Source organism: Ambystoma mexicanum, chromosome 5q, assembly GCF_040938575.1.
Source record: "Ambystoma mexicanum isolate Mex_15411 chromosome 5q, UKY_AmexF1_1, whole genome shotgun sequence".
NCBI classification, from domain to species: Eukaryota; Metazoa; Chordata; class Amphibia; order Caudata; family Ambystomatidae; genus Ambystoma; species Ambystoma mexicanum.
In genome coordinates, this window is record NC_090933.1 from 529,676,731 (window position 1) to 529,692,683 (window position 15,953).

Consider the following 15,953-nt stretch of genomic DNA (forward strand, 5'->3'; position numbering starts at 1 on the left):
TGACCAACAAACAGTTGGATTTAGCAAGCAGAGCAGTATGTTGCAGGAGAATAGGTGGGTGGCCACAGGTAGCACACTGATGGGTTTGCTCTAAGCGGTCACAGAAGTTCACGGATAGCACGACGATGAGCAGATTAGCGTAGATCTCAGTGGTTGCCAGGTAACACGTTCAGGAGTTGACTTTCAAAGCACAAAGATGTTCTCATGAGACATATCAAGTGGTTTATAAAGTATTGTTTGTGAATGAATGACGTATGTATGTCGTGGTCTTAGGGGGGCAGCCTGCTTCAAGGGGAGGCCTGGCTGGAGACACAGGGTCTGAGGAGGCCATGTGACCGATGGCCCCTTGGCGTGGGATACCTTCTGAAGTGTACATGTAGTTTGGCACCTTGGCCTTTTGCGCCCCTGACAGCCCCCCATGCCAGCGCGCATCCACTGGCGCGAACCGCCTTTATATCAGTATATCGTTGCTTATCAATAACAAATGCCACATACCGGAGATTCTTGTGAGCACAGACCCACACTTCAACTGGTGTATTATAGTGGTGAAGACCCTAAGGCCTGCATAATCTAATGGTAATTGTTAATATAGATATATGTGATTTTTATAGAGACATGACCTACTGAAAGACCTTGAACAAGTGTTATTTAGTGCATGCATTTTTGAGAATATGTTATGTTAGCTTAGATAGATAGTGACCACCCTGCTTCACAGCGACCCGACCTTCACCCATTCGGAGCACAGATGTCTGACGTCCATCCTTGAATGGAGACACACTTGATTCATTTAAAAAATCGAAACAACCGTTGTTAAAATATATGTGGTGTTTTATTTTGTATCTTATTTTCATGACCCAAAAATACAAGACTTTAAATATTATACAGGTCAGGTTGCAGCACGGCGAGAGAAATCCCCTGTAATGACCACTGTCACTCGGGAATGTTTCTCTAATGGCACGAACGGCACAGGCGGGTATCACTCTTCGAACGCAGTGTCCAAGCCTCCCATGGAGCCACCATGTAAAGGAACGATAGGCCACCAGCCTGTACTACCTGTGAAAAGGAATGAAACTGGTTTTTAAATGACCAAGATAAGTTTAATAAACGTTTGTTGTCAATGACAATTCTTGTAACTAATGGCATTCTGCACGGACAAATGCTACCTAGACAATGCACACTATTGAACGACTTACATGCGTTACAATGATATGTAGATGTAATTTTGGATATAGTAGAAGAACATGAAATAGGAGTGGCATGACAAGCAGAGTATACTTACTCGTTACTCGGATTACGAGGACGAACAGTTGCGCGAAGTTCGTGCATAAGCACCATCATTATTGTCAACACAGCCCGTGTGAGGCAGGCTGCCCTGAAGTCTGGCAGCTCGGTGATGCATTGCGGTCGTGGCTCGCCTTCCGAAATGTAGGCCAGGCAGCCCGAGTTTTCTCGGCAGCAGCAGTTCTCGTCCTCAGTTGGCATTAGCTCGCACCGATTGCATGTGCACCAGGTGGAGACGCCGTCCATTCGACTAGGCCCAGGCTCTTCATCTGTTGATTCGTCCTGCCAACTGCCGTCCGAATCCCCATCGTTTTTGCGTGCTTCCCTTTCCAGTAGTTCCTCCTCGGCATACTCGGGCTCGTACATGTAGGGCATTATTGTAGCCATTGTGTGTTAAACTAAAATAATGTATAGCGGTGGTATTGGTATCTGTTCACACGGGCTACAAGCGGCGAAGGTAGCTGACCAGAGCACTGAAACGAGTCACAGAATACTCAAAGTAACACAGAGAGGAATGGAATCGAAAATTTGCTGCTGTGTTGTGAAACGGTCTGTTTATATTTATTGAGGAAAGAGGCGCCCTGCCATTTCCATGGCGACACGTAATTAGCTGAAGCGCAGCGAATGTTGACACGAGACGTGCTTTGGTGTTGTGAAATGGGCGGTACGCGTCTGCTGATTACAGGCTCAGGGGCGGGGGATATGATTTAGTGCCGCAAAAGCAGGTCAGCCAGGGCGATCGGGGAAAAGAAGGATTATCAGAAAATGGCGGCTCCCTGGTGCTTGTTTTCACGTGCGTTTAATGGACGAAAACTCGGGTATGGTCCATAGGAAAGTTTTCTAAAATCGAGCCACTTGGGCTTAAAAAAACATGACCGACCCGTAGGGACAATAAAAATTTTTACTAGACCATGTCTTTAATAACCTTTCCTTTTGTATATTGTTTCTCTGGCATGTTGCGCCATCTAGTGGACTTTTATGGCATAACAAGACTAGTTAAACAATATACAGGACTCTATTACATTTGTCTTGTGTATTATATAAGATTTTATTTTTTATTTACGGGGGACACACCCCCTAAGGCCCCTTCCTGTCATTTACTGCCCCAGCCTATCCTTTTACACAATTGCGAGCCCACCTTAAACGCGAGCCTCTCCGCCAGAAACGCCAAATTTCGTGCCAGAAACCCAAACTATATGAGCCTCGTGCCAGGGACATCATCCAATCTGAACTTACCAACCGGACCCCACCTGTGCACGCGGTCACCCCTACCAACCGCCCCACAGACATTCCCAAGCATAGCCTAACTAATGCTATGACTAAGCATAAGGTTCACAACTTAACCACTATACCTACCGGCACCAAAACTATTACCTCGCTCATAAGAGGCGCGTTAATTAATGCACGATCTGTAGTAGCCCATGCCACAGATATAGCAGAACTCGTTCTGACAGAAGAATTAGATTTCCTAGCCATCACGGAGTCCTGGCTCCATGCAGCCGCTGGCCCAGCTCTCTCGCTAGCCATCCCTGATGACTACACTATCCTCCGAGCAGACAGAACAGAATCCAGAGGTGGAGGCCTCGCCATAATTGCCCAAACACACCAACATCAGACTTGACACCACAAACCACATCTCATCATGTGAATCACTCACAGCTAAGCTTCCCACTGCCAACTCCCAAACCATTACCATCCACTTACTCTACAGACCTCCTGGACCCTTAGGTTCCTTCGAGGAAGACCTCACTTCCATCCTCTCCAACAACCTAAAAAATGCCTCCCAGAGCCTACTCTTAGGAGATTTTAACCTTGGCCTAAAAGACCCCAAAGACACCCTGGCTACCCTCATCAACAATACACTGTTAGAATTAGGCTTCACCCAAAGAGTGTCCACCCCTACCCACAACAAAGGGAGAACTCTTGACTGGATAGCAGACCACAACTGTGTGGCCTCTATCACCCCACAACCATGATCTGACCACCACCACCACCTCCTCACCTTCAAACTTGAAGCCTCAAGCCCCATCACCAACAACTTATTAGTCACAGCTATCCCTACGAGAAACAAGAAAAACATCAGTGGAAAAACTCACCCCCCTCATACTCCCAACCTTGAACCAACTCTCAGCTAACTCCAACCCCCCCCTATCTTGTAGAAAGCTACAACAATAGTATGCGATCAGCCTTCGACGCTATCACACTGCTAAAACTGAGAATCTTGTAAGCCGAAAAAACACTTGAACATCTGGTTCTCTGCCCACCTAAAAGCTCTGATTAGAGAAACGCAAAAAGGAACAAGCCTGGAGACAATACCCTACAGACATCAACAAGCTGATCCTCAACAAAATAGTTTCTACCTATAAAAAAAAAAAAATCATTATCGCTAAACAAGAATCGTTTTTAACCAGAGAATATTACAAGCCAAATCCAGCACTAAAGAACTGTTCACTACCATCAAAGAGCTGGAAACACCTGTCTTAGTCCCAGACACTTGTGTGAAAGATGAATACTGGTGCACCAGTGTCCAAAACGCCCTATCCAATAAAGTTGCAGGTCTTCAAATGAAAATCAACAAGAAAGACTCACTAACTCCACCAACACTCCCCTACGCCCCATTCATCAGAACCCCACACCCAACCCACTCACCTGCTTCAGCTGCTCCAAAGTGTCTACGCTAGAAGTGGAAAAGATCCTACTCGGCCTTAAACCGTCAAATTGCTAGGGCGCCCCTTGCCCCTCACAAATCATCAGATACGGCAAGAGACCTCTCGCCATTCATTACCAAACTCATTAGCGCCTCCTTCTCGTCAGGTACCATCCCCAATAACCTCAAAGAATCCTGGGTCCTCCCTAGACCCTTCTATACCCACTAACTACAGACCCATCACCACTGTCTCCTTCCTGCTCAAAATTCTAGATAGGACAGCCTATCAACAAATACAAAAATACCTCAAACAAAACCATCTCCTAGGAATCCGGCAATCGGGCTTCCGACCCCAACATGGGACAGAAACTGCTCTCATTGATCTTAAGGCCCAAACCGACACTCTGAGAGATAATGGGAAAACTGCTTTACTGCTTCTCCTAGACCTCTCGACAGCATTCGATCTTGTTGATCACAAAATTCTATGCAACAAGTTAGACCTTGCTGCCCACTTCTCCCAAGAAGCCATCGGTTGGATTGAGTCGTTCCTGAGCAACAGATCTATGCGCGTCTTTTCCACCTCTGCTTCTGCTGACCCCATCCCCATCACATGTGGGGTCCCTCAGGGTTCATGCGTCTCCCTCACACTGTGCAGCGTGTTCCCGAAGCCCTTGTTTGATCTTGACGGTCTGGGTATCGCCTACACTAATTATGCCGATGATACCCAGATCCTCATCTCGTTGACGGGAGATTACAACAAGGATTTGGCCTTGGTGAACAAGGTGTACCTCATCATCCAGGCATGGATGGCCTCCCACAGTCTATGCCTGAATGGTGACAAGACTGAACTCCTCATCCTCGGAGCCACCCCAAATACAAACAAATGCACCACAACTACATCAGCTTCATTATAGACGGCAATCCCATCAAGGTAGCCAAGGAAGTGAAAACCCTTGGTATCTACCTCAACTCCGCCCTCTCCTTCCATAAACAGGTTAGCTCCATGGTCTCCACCACAGCCTACACATGTAAGCTTATAAGAGCAGCTAAACCCTTCCTATCCACTCAGAACTGCATTACTTTAGCCAGAGCCCTTGTACTATATAAACTGGATTATTGTAACGCCCTTTATGTAGGAGCCAACAAACCGGTTACCAATAAAAAATCCATACCCTACAAAATAATGCTCTCAGAGCAGCGCTTAGCTTCCCTAAGAGAGAACACATCTCTAACATTAGGAGAACCCATAACTGGCTCACTACCACCGATAAAATCCTGCTCAAAGTAGCCTCCTTAACACACCAATGCCTCAATAATGCAGCCGCCCGCTACCTAGCCAACAGAATAATAAGATACACCCACAAAAGGCCCACTAGGACTTGCAATGCTAACCTGCTCACAGTTCCCAGGTTCAAATGAACCAAAATGGGCGGCAACAGCTTCCAGGTGAAAGCAGCCCAACATTGGAACTCCTTACCACCACACTTTAGACATAATTACATTCAGTGGTTAAAGAACAAGACCAATAACTGACATCGCCTTTGCAAATGCTGTAAATATGTATATATTGTAAACTGTATCTTACTGTATCCATCGTAACTGTATTAACCTATGTACACACTGTAAATTAATGTACAACACTGTAACTAAGCTGAGAACAACCTTGCTGCTCCTGCGCCCTCGTACCTTCGGGTATGGCGCGCAATATGAATGAATGAATGAATAAACAAACCTTCCCTTACCCAAGCCTCCCCCCCCACCGCCCTCACTTTAGAATGTTATCTAGACCTATTATCGATTCTTATCACAGTAGTAATTTTTTTTTTTTAAATTATATTTTGTACCGATAATGACTGATACCCTATTCTCTTGGTCTTTCTCCTATCTCTTGCCCGGTCTTCCCCACGCGTTGAGTGTTGTAGGCATCAAAGTTTACAAATAATGTTCTAGTTCATGCCAGCAGGCTTTGTGCCTTGTGCCCCAAGGGTAAGTCCTATTGTTGAGGGGGATTGTGTTACCTGCATTAGTCCCTGGTCGTCTTGAGGGTTTGGTAGTGGTTGTGCTTTACTCTACATGGTTGTACGTCAGCACTGTGTGGCATCCCTATCTGCTAGTGCTGTGGTTCTCCTCACTCTGCTCGCTGTTCTCGCTCCACTGCTGGTGGATTGCAGAATTCTGGGGAGCTGGTAGTTGGGTCCCAGTCTTCTGGCTGCTGGCTTGTGGGGCTGGGTCACTGCCCCCCCCCCCTTCTCCTCTCCTCTGATGTGTCTTGCTGGGTTCTTTTTGGGTTGGGATGTCATTAGGAGAAACAAGGAAATACTGGCAAGCATCAGGTCGCGAGGTATGGCATGAGACGGAGGTGAACTGCTCAGACATAGATGGGCACAAAGATGGAATTCTCCCACTTGTAGGCCTCCCACCTTCGACTGACAGACACAACAGAGAAAAAAACTTGTGTTTGGCAGATTTTTCATTTTATTCTAAATCCCCCCTATACATGCGAGACTCCCAGCACATTTTGCTGGACTTCTGTACCTTTTTCTTGTTCTCCTGAGGGGAGCCCCCCACTCCTCTTCATTCATTCTTTCTGCTCTGACTATGCAAACCTTGTTCATTTGTGTTTTTACTTTGATTTGAGGAGTCTTGCTTTCCTCCATACTCTTAAGTCATTAGTGTTTCTCTTTTGCTGCACACAGCACCTTTTGTGCAGCGTTGCTGGGAGCCCCCTTGGCTCTCCTTTTTTATATTCCTTTATTTTCCTCACAAACTACTGTTCTCAAGGTTAGGGGGTTACTTTTTATCCTTCGTAGCTTTTCCTTTTGTGAGATCACCACACACCACCGTATGTGGAGTGCTGAGGGGTTATCTTGTATCACCTTTATCGCTGCTCCTGTAACATTTATTACAGTGACAGGCATACACTTCTGGCTGGTGGCAGTGGACGTGTTCTACCGACTTTTGTGAAAGTCTCACCAGCATAATGTTTTGGAGGGCATTATGAAGAAAGTGTTTGCAAACGCAGGCCTCCAACTCATCTAATGATTTGTCCGGTATCGTCACTTCTCCCCAAGAGGGAGTCCTTTCCCATAAGACTAAGGAGGCATGTCTGCTACCCAATAATCCCCCCCCCCCCAGGGGCGGTTTCATGTGGGAGGACCTCATGGGGAGGAACTCTCCTTCTGGGGACAATGACGATCACTTAGGGGACCGCCCAATGAACCGCGTCACACGCCAACATTCCCTAATCTCCCCCTCCATTCTAAGCCACTTAAGAGTAGACCAGTGTATTACTGTAGTATGTGTGATACAGAAAGTACTAGGACGAAGAAGAGCACAGAAAACATCACGATTATTGTCTGTGCTAGTACTGGTACGAGGTGGCCCAGAGGAGGCATGAAGAACAAAGTGTCAAGAAACAAATGACAACCCGCCAGGGCGGGACTAGCAATAATGTATAAAAGATGAACTAAAGAACTTGTCAAGCCTAACCGGGAGAGGCAACCGGTGTGGAAACCATCCAGAGCAGGAGTTTCAAATCCTGTCTGCAGACTGGAGACAGAGGAATGATGCTGGCGAGCCATTGAAGGAGACCTCCTTGTGCCTGGCAGGAGTTGGGCCAACACCCAACCCAGCTGAGGGAGGCAGTGGCATGACCTCAGGGAGGTGGGCTGTCTGGCTCAACAAGGATGATCGGACCGTAAGAAGCTGAGAGCCGCAGACCGTCCAGGGCAGAGCTAAGTCATGACATGCAGATGAGACACTGACGTCAGTCCCAGGAGGGAACCAGAGACCTGCCAAGAGCCCAGACAAGGTAACTGGAGGCACAGGCGGACCGTTGGGGACACCGGTTGGTAGTAACGGGGTCTCTGCTTAGCCCCTGGTTAACTTGTGATAAGACATGAAAATGTGTGCATCCGAACAAAGCTTCCTTGTCTCAGTGGTGGCCCCAAGGCCACTGAACCTCAAAGTGAAGATTTGTGCATCTGAGGAAAGTATTCTTGTCACAGCGGCAGGGATAAGTCCACTGACAACCAAAGAAGGGTCTTGGAGCCCAACGCCAGTGAAGCAGACATCCGAAGAAATCGTCCTCGTCACAGTGGCAGAGACCAGTCCACTGAAACCCAGAGAAGAATCTGGATCTTTGCTAATACCGTTAGAGAGTAGCAAAACAAACATCAACTTGAAAAATATAGCAAAATAACTCTCAAACACCATGAGAAGGTTATTCTTCTCCTGGAGAAGAAACTAAATCCCTTTGAATATACTCAAGAGATCCCATGGGAAGGGAGTCCTTCCCCCTGGTCCCGAAAGGAGTTATACAAAAGTTTGTTGGAACCACAAGCCAGGGGGTGAGGGGGGAGTCGTTCCCCCTGGCATCCTTTTGCTAAAGAACATCTTGGGGAAACTACCCCAATACTAGAAGGGAGCCATTCTTCGGGACAAGGAACTTTTGTTTGGATTATTCTTATAGTTGTAGTGTACGGTATTGCTCAGTGGCAACACCCTCGTCTTTGAAGCAAGATGCAGAGCAACACAGGTTTGAATCCCGGGTCCGCGCTTAGAAGCCTCTTCGGTATTAAGCCTGTCCAGGACAGTGAAATTTGATTTTGACTTTGATTTTGACTAACATTTTGGCAGATCCTTGGTATTCGTTTGAGGCAGGGGTACTGAGGGGGTGGTTCTTACTAGTTTTTATAGCAACCATCATGCCACCTTCTTTCCTAGACACCCTTACACTCTTGTGGCCAACCTATAACTCTGTAGGGGGTTCGAGCCATTCATTCCTCAAGACAAACTTGAACATAACATCAAGTTTATCGGACACCAGGGTTCTGGCTCAAGACCTATTAGAAGCCATGGCACATCATATGGCTACTTCGGCAAGCGTTCTTATGATTGGCGTTGATGTCACACACCAAGTGTGGCTCCATGCAACCAAGTTAACAAAGGAGAGGTCTAGGAGAAGGTTCTGGACCTACCCTTTGAGGGTAATGCACTCTTCCACAGCTCTACTGATGAGTTGGCAAAAAACACTAGTTCTTAACGGCAAAATTGCTGTCCGTCCTCACAAAAGGTCCAGCAGCGAAGTCCTCTTGCTCCCAAAATGTAGACTTTTGTTTCAGATCCTTTGCAAGTTTTCGGGAGTTTCAAGACAAGTCTCTTCAGCCAGATGGCTCCCCTAGCTACCCTCGCTATAAAAAACAAAAAGGTCTGGGATTCTTCTCCCACTCACACCCCGGGGACCAATACATCCTCTTAAGACAAAAAACCCCAAACAAACCTTTAGAATGGTTCCACGTGGCTGCGGTAAGGGGAAGGGGGCGCATTCCTCTGCATCTGAAGGCTTGGGGGCCCATCATAAAGGATCCTTTGGTACTGTTGGTAACCCGTTTGGGATTGTCTCCTTCTCCCACCAGTTCCTCCTTCCTGTCGTCCTTTAGCACAGACAGGATCTCAAATTTCTCTGTTCGGAAGATGAGAACCCTTTGGAACGGAAGGGCAATAGAACAAGTACTTCTGGTGGAAGAGGGTGAGGGCTCCTACTCCCGAATATTTATAGTGCCGAAATCCAACCAGACTGGCCTTCGCACTTTGATCTGTCAGAATTAAATCTCCATATTCCCCTGGAAAGATTCACGATGATCACGTTGGCCCAGTTCTGCTTATCTCTAGACGATTGGCTCTGCGTTGTGGATCTTCAGGATGCGTACCTTCACATACCGATATGCCCTCAGCACCACAAATACCTAGTTTTGCGGTAGGCGGTGAGCATTTTCAATCCCTAGTCCTTCCCTTGGGACTGAGCTCGGCGCCAAAAGTCTTTACCAAGATGATGGATGTAATGGACTTTCTCGGCCAACAATGGCCAGAATCTTTCTAACGAAAGACAGAATGAGGGGTCTAATCCATACATGTACCCTTTTTCTGAATTCCACTCACATGTCAGCTTGGTGGTTCCAGAGGATTCTGTCCTTGATGTCCTGTGTTTTTACTCTTTTGTTGGCGAGGTTAAAAATGAGGCGTACAAAGTTAGCACTGAGAAAGACCTGGGCTCACTCAGGCAATTGAGGCATATTCTGATGATTTGGGTGACTCCGGAGATGATTCACGACTGCAAATGTTGGGTGGACTACTCAGACCTCTTAGAGGGGACCCCCTTTTCGGAACAGTCTCCTCCTGTGATGTTAACAAAGGATACCTCCCTCCTCGACTGCTATGCTGGTTCACCTGAAGGTGTTTGACATGTGTTTCTGTAGACCGGGAACACTGCATCAGTTACCTTGAATTGCTAGCCATTGTTCTGGCCCAGAAAGCTTAACAGGCCAGCATCACCAACAAAGTAGTTTGCATCAGTGACAATTCTGTCTCAATGATTTAGGTTAACAAGCAAGGGGTCCAGGTCCCTTCCCCTAATTCAGGTATCCCTTGCGAATGGGCTGTGTAGAAAGGAATGTGGCTTCATGCAGTACATATTCCTGGCCAGGAATAAATAGCAGCGATTCCCTCAGTTGCCAGTCTTTGGCAAACAACGATTGGGAATTAAACAATCAAGTTCTCTCCCATCTCTTCAGCGAGTGGGAGACCCCAGTATAGACCTATTTGCGACTCACAGCAACAAGAAACATCCGCTATATGCTTCCAGAGAGGGTTTGGGCCCGGGCTCCCTGGGAGATGCCCTAGAGATTTCCTGGGACGGAATGTTGGCGTTGACTTTCCGTCCCTTCCCTTGATTCATTGCGCCTTGTTAAAGCTGCGGGAAGCTTAAGTCTGCACAGCGGTGTTTATAGCACTGGCCACCAGGTTATTTTTTTTTGGAGCTGAAAACCCTGTTGGTGTCTCTGCCAATTTAGTTGTCGATTGTTCCGATACAGAAAATTGGGAACCTCCAACAAGTAGGACATCCATCCCCACAATCTCTCAATTTAGCGGCCTGGTTCCTGAGATCACCTTGTTAGCGCAGTTCAATCTGTCAATGATAATGCGTACTGTCCAGGCAGCACGGAAACCTTCTACGCATGTACTGTACAAAAGCAAGTCGCTCCGCTTCGGTCATCTGTGTCTAAACAAAAAGATTGACCCAGTCAAGCATCAGTGGATAATGTCCGTTCCTTTATCTCAGGCCTCTTATCCATGGGTATTGATGTACACTTGCTGTACATATCTCTTTGGCTATCTGGGGCATAGCTCAATACAGATTCTTCTTCCTTTACTCTTGCAAACACGGTGATAAAACGATCTTTTGAAGGCTTGCTACATATTTTTCCTCCCTTCAAGCTGCCTCTGGTGAAATGGGACCTCATTGGGGTTCTCAGCATGCTTTGTCATAAGCCGTTGGAATCCACGATGACAGTGGACCTCAAATTCCTCACCTGGAAGGTTGATTTCCTGGTTGATCACTTCAGCAAGATGAATTGTTAACTGCAGGCTCTGTGCATTGAAAAACCCTTTTTCCTACTGCAGGGGTAAAGTGGTGCTGCACACACATCCGTCTTTTCTTCCTAAGATCATTTTGGAGTTTCATATCAATCCATCTATTACCTTGCCAGGGTTTTTCCCCAGACCCCTCTTCAGTCGCGGAACAGATCCTCTACAACCTAGACATCAGGAGAGCTCTTAAGTTTTATCTCGATAGGACACAAAGGACTCTAAAACGTCTTCTCCTCTTTTTGTAACATTGGGAATGACAAAAAAGGAGCACAGGCCTTGAAGGCTACAATTTCCTGATGGATAGTTTCCTGTATCACAGAAGCCCACACAGTGCAAGGCCTGCAGGCTCCCAAAGGCATCCACACACCTATGGTGCGGAGTAAAGCAGCCTGTGTGACGTTTCAGAAGTACATTTCCTGGGACACTATCGCCAATGCGGCTGCTTGGGCCACTCCCTTGACGTTTTTTAAACCATTGGCTCAACCTCCGCTCTGGGGCTGATGCACAGTTTGGTCAATCGGTCCTTGGAAACTTCTTTCACTAGAGGAGTTTAATCAATCAAGCCATTATCTATAAATCAGTGCTTGTGAATCTCCCACAAGTATGGAGGAAAGGTGGCGGGATGCAGGAGAAAGAAAGTTACTCAGTTACTCCTAGTCAACTTTACTCCATACATCCACTGTCCCTTCTTTAATTGCAAATATGCCTACCGACCATGGCTATCGAAAAGGACTGAAGGACGATTTGCTGTGTGGGGCTCAGGAAGGTGGGCCTAGAGCCCTATGCACCTTTCTAAAACGTGTATCAGAAATAATTCTGAATCTCATCACCACACTATTCATCACCTTGACATTCCAGGACAGTGTTAGGCAAGATTGTATGCAGTAAACCCTGTGGGAGACTACACCAGTCATGCCCTCTTGGTATTATGTAACCCACCTATTGGTATAGGCCTGTTCTACACAAGTTAGTAGTGTGACTGGGCAGCCAGACTTCTCTCAAATTGTAAAGCTGTAGCATTGAAATCCACACATGGAGTATCCAAATAACAGTTACACTCAAGGTTTTCTAGTAAAATAATTATTTAACGGTCAGTTTTAAATGAGCATTCTTTAAAAAGGGCAATGTACAACTATCAATATGCACTTCAAAATACTTTTTCAGAATCCAGTCAAGCAAGTAGATGCTCTTTATAGAAGCTTCATACGCACTTCCTACACCCTGAGGTGACTTCACTTACTAGGACAGTATTGGCATTTATATATCACTTTTTGTACTTGGTAAATTCTGAGGTTTGTAGAAAGGAGAGGTTAAGGGAAGGGAAAAAAGGTTACAATATTCTCAGAGCATGTGAGCACTTTTAAATGTCCCATTGAAGTCTAGATAAAACCTTTCCAAGCAATATTAGTTAAAAACAAATGTATCACCCATGAGGGACAGTCTGAATCAAAGTCAATGGGTCGGAAGAGTCTGCAGGGAGCCAGGACAGCAAAAGTCACTTGCAGCAAAGTCTATGGAGCTGATGCACGTCTTAGAAAAACGTCTTGCACCAAGTTAGAGAGTTTGTTGTAGAAAATCACTGTTGGGCCACAAGCTGTTGAATCTGTGAAAAAGTTAGAGCTAGAATAATTCTAGACGGGCAGCTACTGCAAATCTCAACTGAGACAAGCAAGCTACAGACAAAGAGTAAGTACCCCTGATTCATAACAGTACCTTAGGTTTGAAGTGGATCCAGCTGGCTTCTATCTTGATTGCAGACTTGCAGATCCTGTGTTCCTGGGCCTCAGTCGTGGGTACAAGAGGGAGGACGTCTAGAGGACTCCTGCACAGCAGTTTGGAGGTCGGAGGTCGGCGGCAGCTACGGTCTCTTCAGTTCAGCGGCTCTTCGCGGTTTCAGCTACTGGCAATTAGCACCACTGCGGATCTTGGACACTGGATGGGCTTCCTTCACTCCTTGAGTCCAGCACTCTGGTGAGATGAGTGACTTGAGCTTCGTTCGTCCTGTTTCGGGAGGGTCCTCAGGATCTTCCTGGAGCTTCGGTCTGGCTTAGACGCTGCACTCGACTATGGATTTCTCGACCCCTGCCACTCGGTTCCAGCAGCAGCAAAGAAGTACAGCCTGTTGGGGAAGGTTCTCCAGAAAAGGTTGTCTTGGCGTTAGTTGGTCCCACTAACCCAAGGGAAAAAGTCGTCCTCGCCAGAGCTTCTCTAGTCGATTTGGAAACAGTTTCAGCACAGCAGCAGGGCTTCACCGGGCAGTTCAATGGTCCAGAAGGATGCAGGAGGCTTCTCTTCACAATTCCTTTGTCGGATGTTTCTTCCAGTGGTCGACTAGGTCTTCATTTCAAGAAGCCTCGTCTGATAGGTTTCTCCCATTCGTGCATAACCTAGCTATCACTCAAACAGCAGAGTGGCTGTCATGCAAGGACAGCCAGCCACCAACCAATCTGCACTGGGTGCATTCAGATTACCAGGGAGACTAAGGACAGGGAGTTTCGCGCACCTCCCTCGCTTCCTGCCCCTGGCAGCTAAACAGGAGCCAAAGGCGGGTTTCAGTACTGAAGCCCGCCAAAGCAAAGGGAACAAAAGGGTTCAACCTGGTTTGGCGTGTAAAGTAAAACCCAAGAAAGACCTCACAAACAAATGGTGAAAAAAAAAGACCAGGGCCATTTTGGCACAATGGTGGCCCATGGGTGCTATACTGCAGCAGAGGATTCAGTCTGCGGTAGAAAAGCACAATGGTAGAAAAATGAAACAACTGCCACCAACCGTTTAAAGCAATGAGGGTAACACAATTTTTACATGAGTAATTAGGAACAGGGACTACTAAGTAACCCCCTAGTGCTCCACATAAATTGGGGTGTTCTGGATCTATATAGCAAAAAGGTAAGTAAAGTCAATTTCACTTTACTATTTCTTGGGAACTGTAGTTCTCCCAAGAAACGGTATTTAAACCTTAGGAGAAATCCAAGGGACTTCTCTGTGACACTGCACTGAAGGTGCTGTGTCTCACAATACAAAAGGTAGATGCCTGTGGAGTTTGTCGGGCTCCAAAAACAAAAGAAAACAGAGTCCAAATCTGATCAAAAATATGAATCACAAATACCCACACTCCCAACTCGTGCAACCCCTTATTCCCAATTGGGGTGCTACAATAGTCCAGCGGGTACTAACCCACTGCCCAACCTTCTCATAACCCCAAAAGAACCCTCAGCCCCAGCCAAATAAATATTCCCCTTTACAAAGAAACACAAAATCAAACCTTGCCTATCTCAACCCAAAAGGGGAGCCAGCCAGGAGGGGATACTTGAAAAGACGATAAGGAGCCTCTCTCATATATTTTAGAGCCTCTGTCATGTAGAGTGTATTTTGGAGAATATAAAAAAGGATACATTTGTTAAAGTACAGGACAGAGCTGCACATCAAGTCAGTGTTTCAATATTCTGAGTGTCTGATCCTCGGAGTACACAAAATGTGTCTTTGCCCCTTTACCTCGATCCATAGCTTGGCTGGAGGGAGAAGTGCATATGGAATATTTCTTTCTCAGTAGCTTCGTTACATTTTTGCGTTGCCTCTTTACCTCCACACCTCTAGATTAAAGGCGAGTTTGTAACCATTCTAGCTAATGCTTCAGATAAAATGTTGTGATGGGAGTATTTTGCTCTGCGTTTTTATACTTTGAGAGTAAATGCAATTTCAAGGGAGTAAAAAAGCATATCATCCAGTCAACGCATGTAAAAAAAGATGTAACTCTGTTGAAATCATTATGTGCAGTGGTCCACAGCATGGCAGAAGAACATCTTTCCCCCACAATAAACATCTAAAGCACAGGGGGGTACTATCACTAACACTATCCTAAATGGAACCGACTTGACACACTATGGACTTTTTTTTTTGAATTTTTTTTTTGGATGCAAAGAAAAGGTCTAACAGCGTACACTATATATTATTCGCTCACACAGAACCAGTCAGCTTGAGTAGCAGAATTGTTGGCTTCTCTCTCACACAAACAGAAAAGGTAAATCTGGGCAACAGCAATGCAAGCTTTCAACATGTAGAACTGGTGGATTAGTGCAAGTTGAAGCAAGGGTATTATCCTATGCATAAAACAGATCAGCATGTTAAGGGCTCTGCTGATATTCCCTGTGCCCCCAAACCATTGATTCAGCAGAGCTGTATATCGGCCCAGCTCAAGATTGTCATCCAGATGTAACTGCACAGGCTCGATTTTACCGTGACCCCCCCCACCCCCACCAGCGATATTGGTGCAGCTTGTACTGTTCCCTTGCATGCAGTTCCTGCTCTAAGCAAGGGGATCTTGCACTGCTGTGACCCACAACTTATCCGTTGTCTATGTGGTTACCTTGCACTGTTGAGAAGCAGTACATTGCTGTTTTTTGTGAGGAAAGTATGATCTACTAAGGTCCATGACTTATCTTTCCTATTATCAGGAGGGGCATGTTAACTCCTGCAAACAGTGAGGGGAGCTTCCACTGCAGAGAAATTCTGCATCTGACCACTACGCCCTGTGCTTTGCTGACACTGGGAATGGCAAGCCACCAGTATGACTCGGCTGACTCAGCAGTCGTGAGGCTGC

General features: G+C 46.4%; 1 protein-coding gene across 1 annotated transcript in view; it reads left to right on the forward strand.

Annotated features, from left to right (window-relative positions):
- The window catches only part of UBE2V2 (ubiquitin conjugating enzyme E2 V2), a 287,981-nt gene that overhangs the window by 113,483 nt on the left and 158,545 nt on the right, over positions 1-15,953 (forward strand). The window lies entirely within an intron of this gene.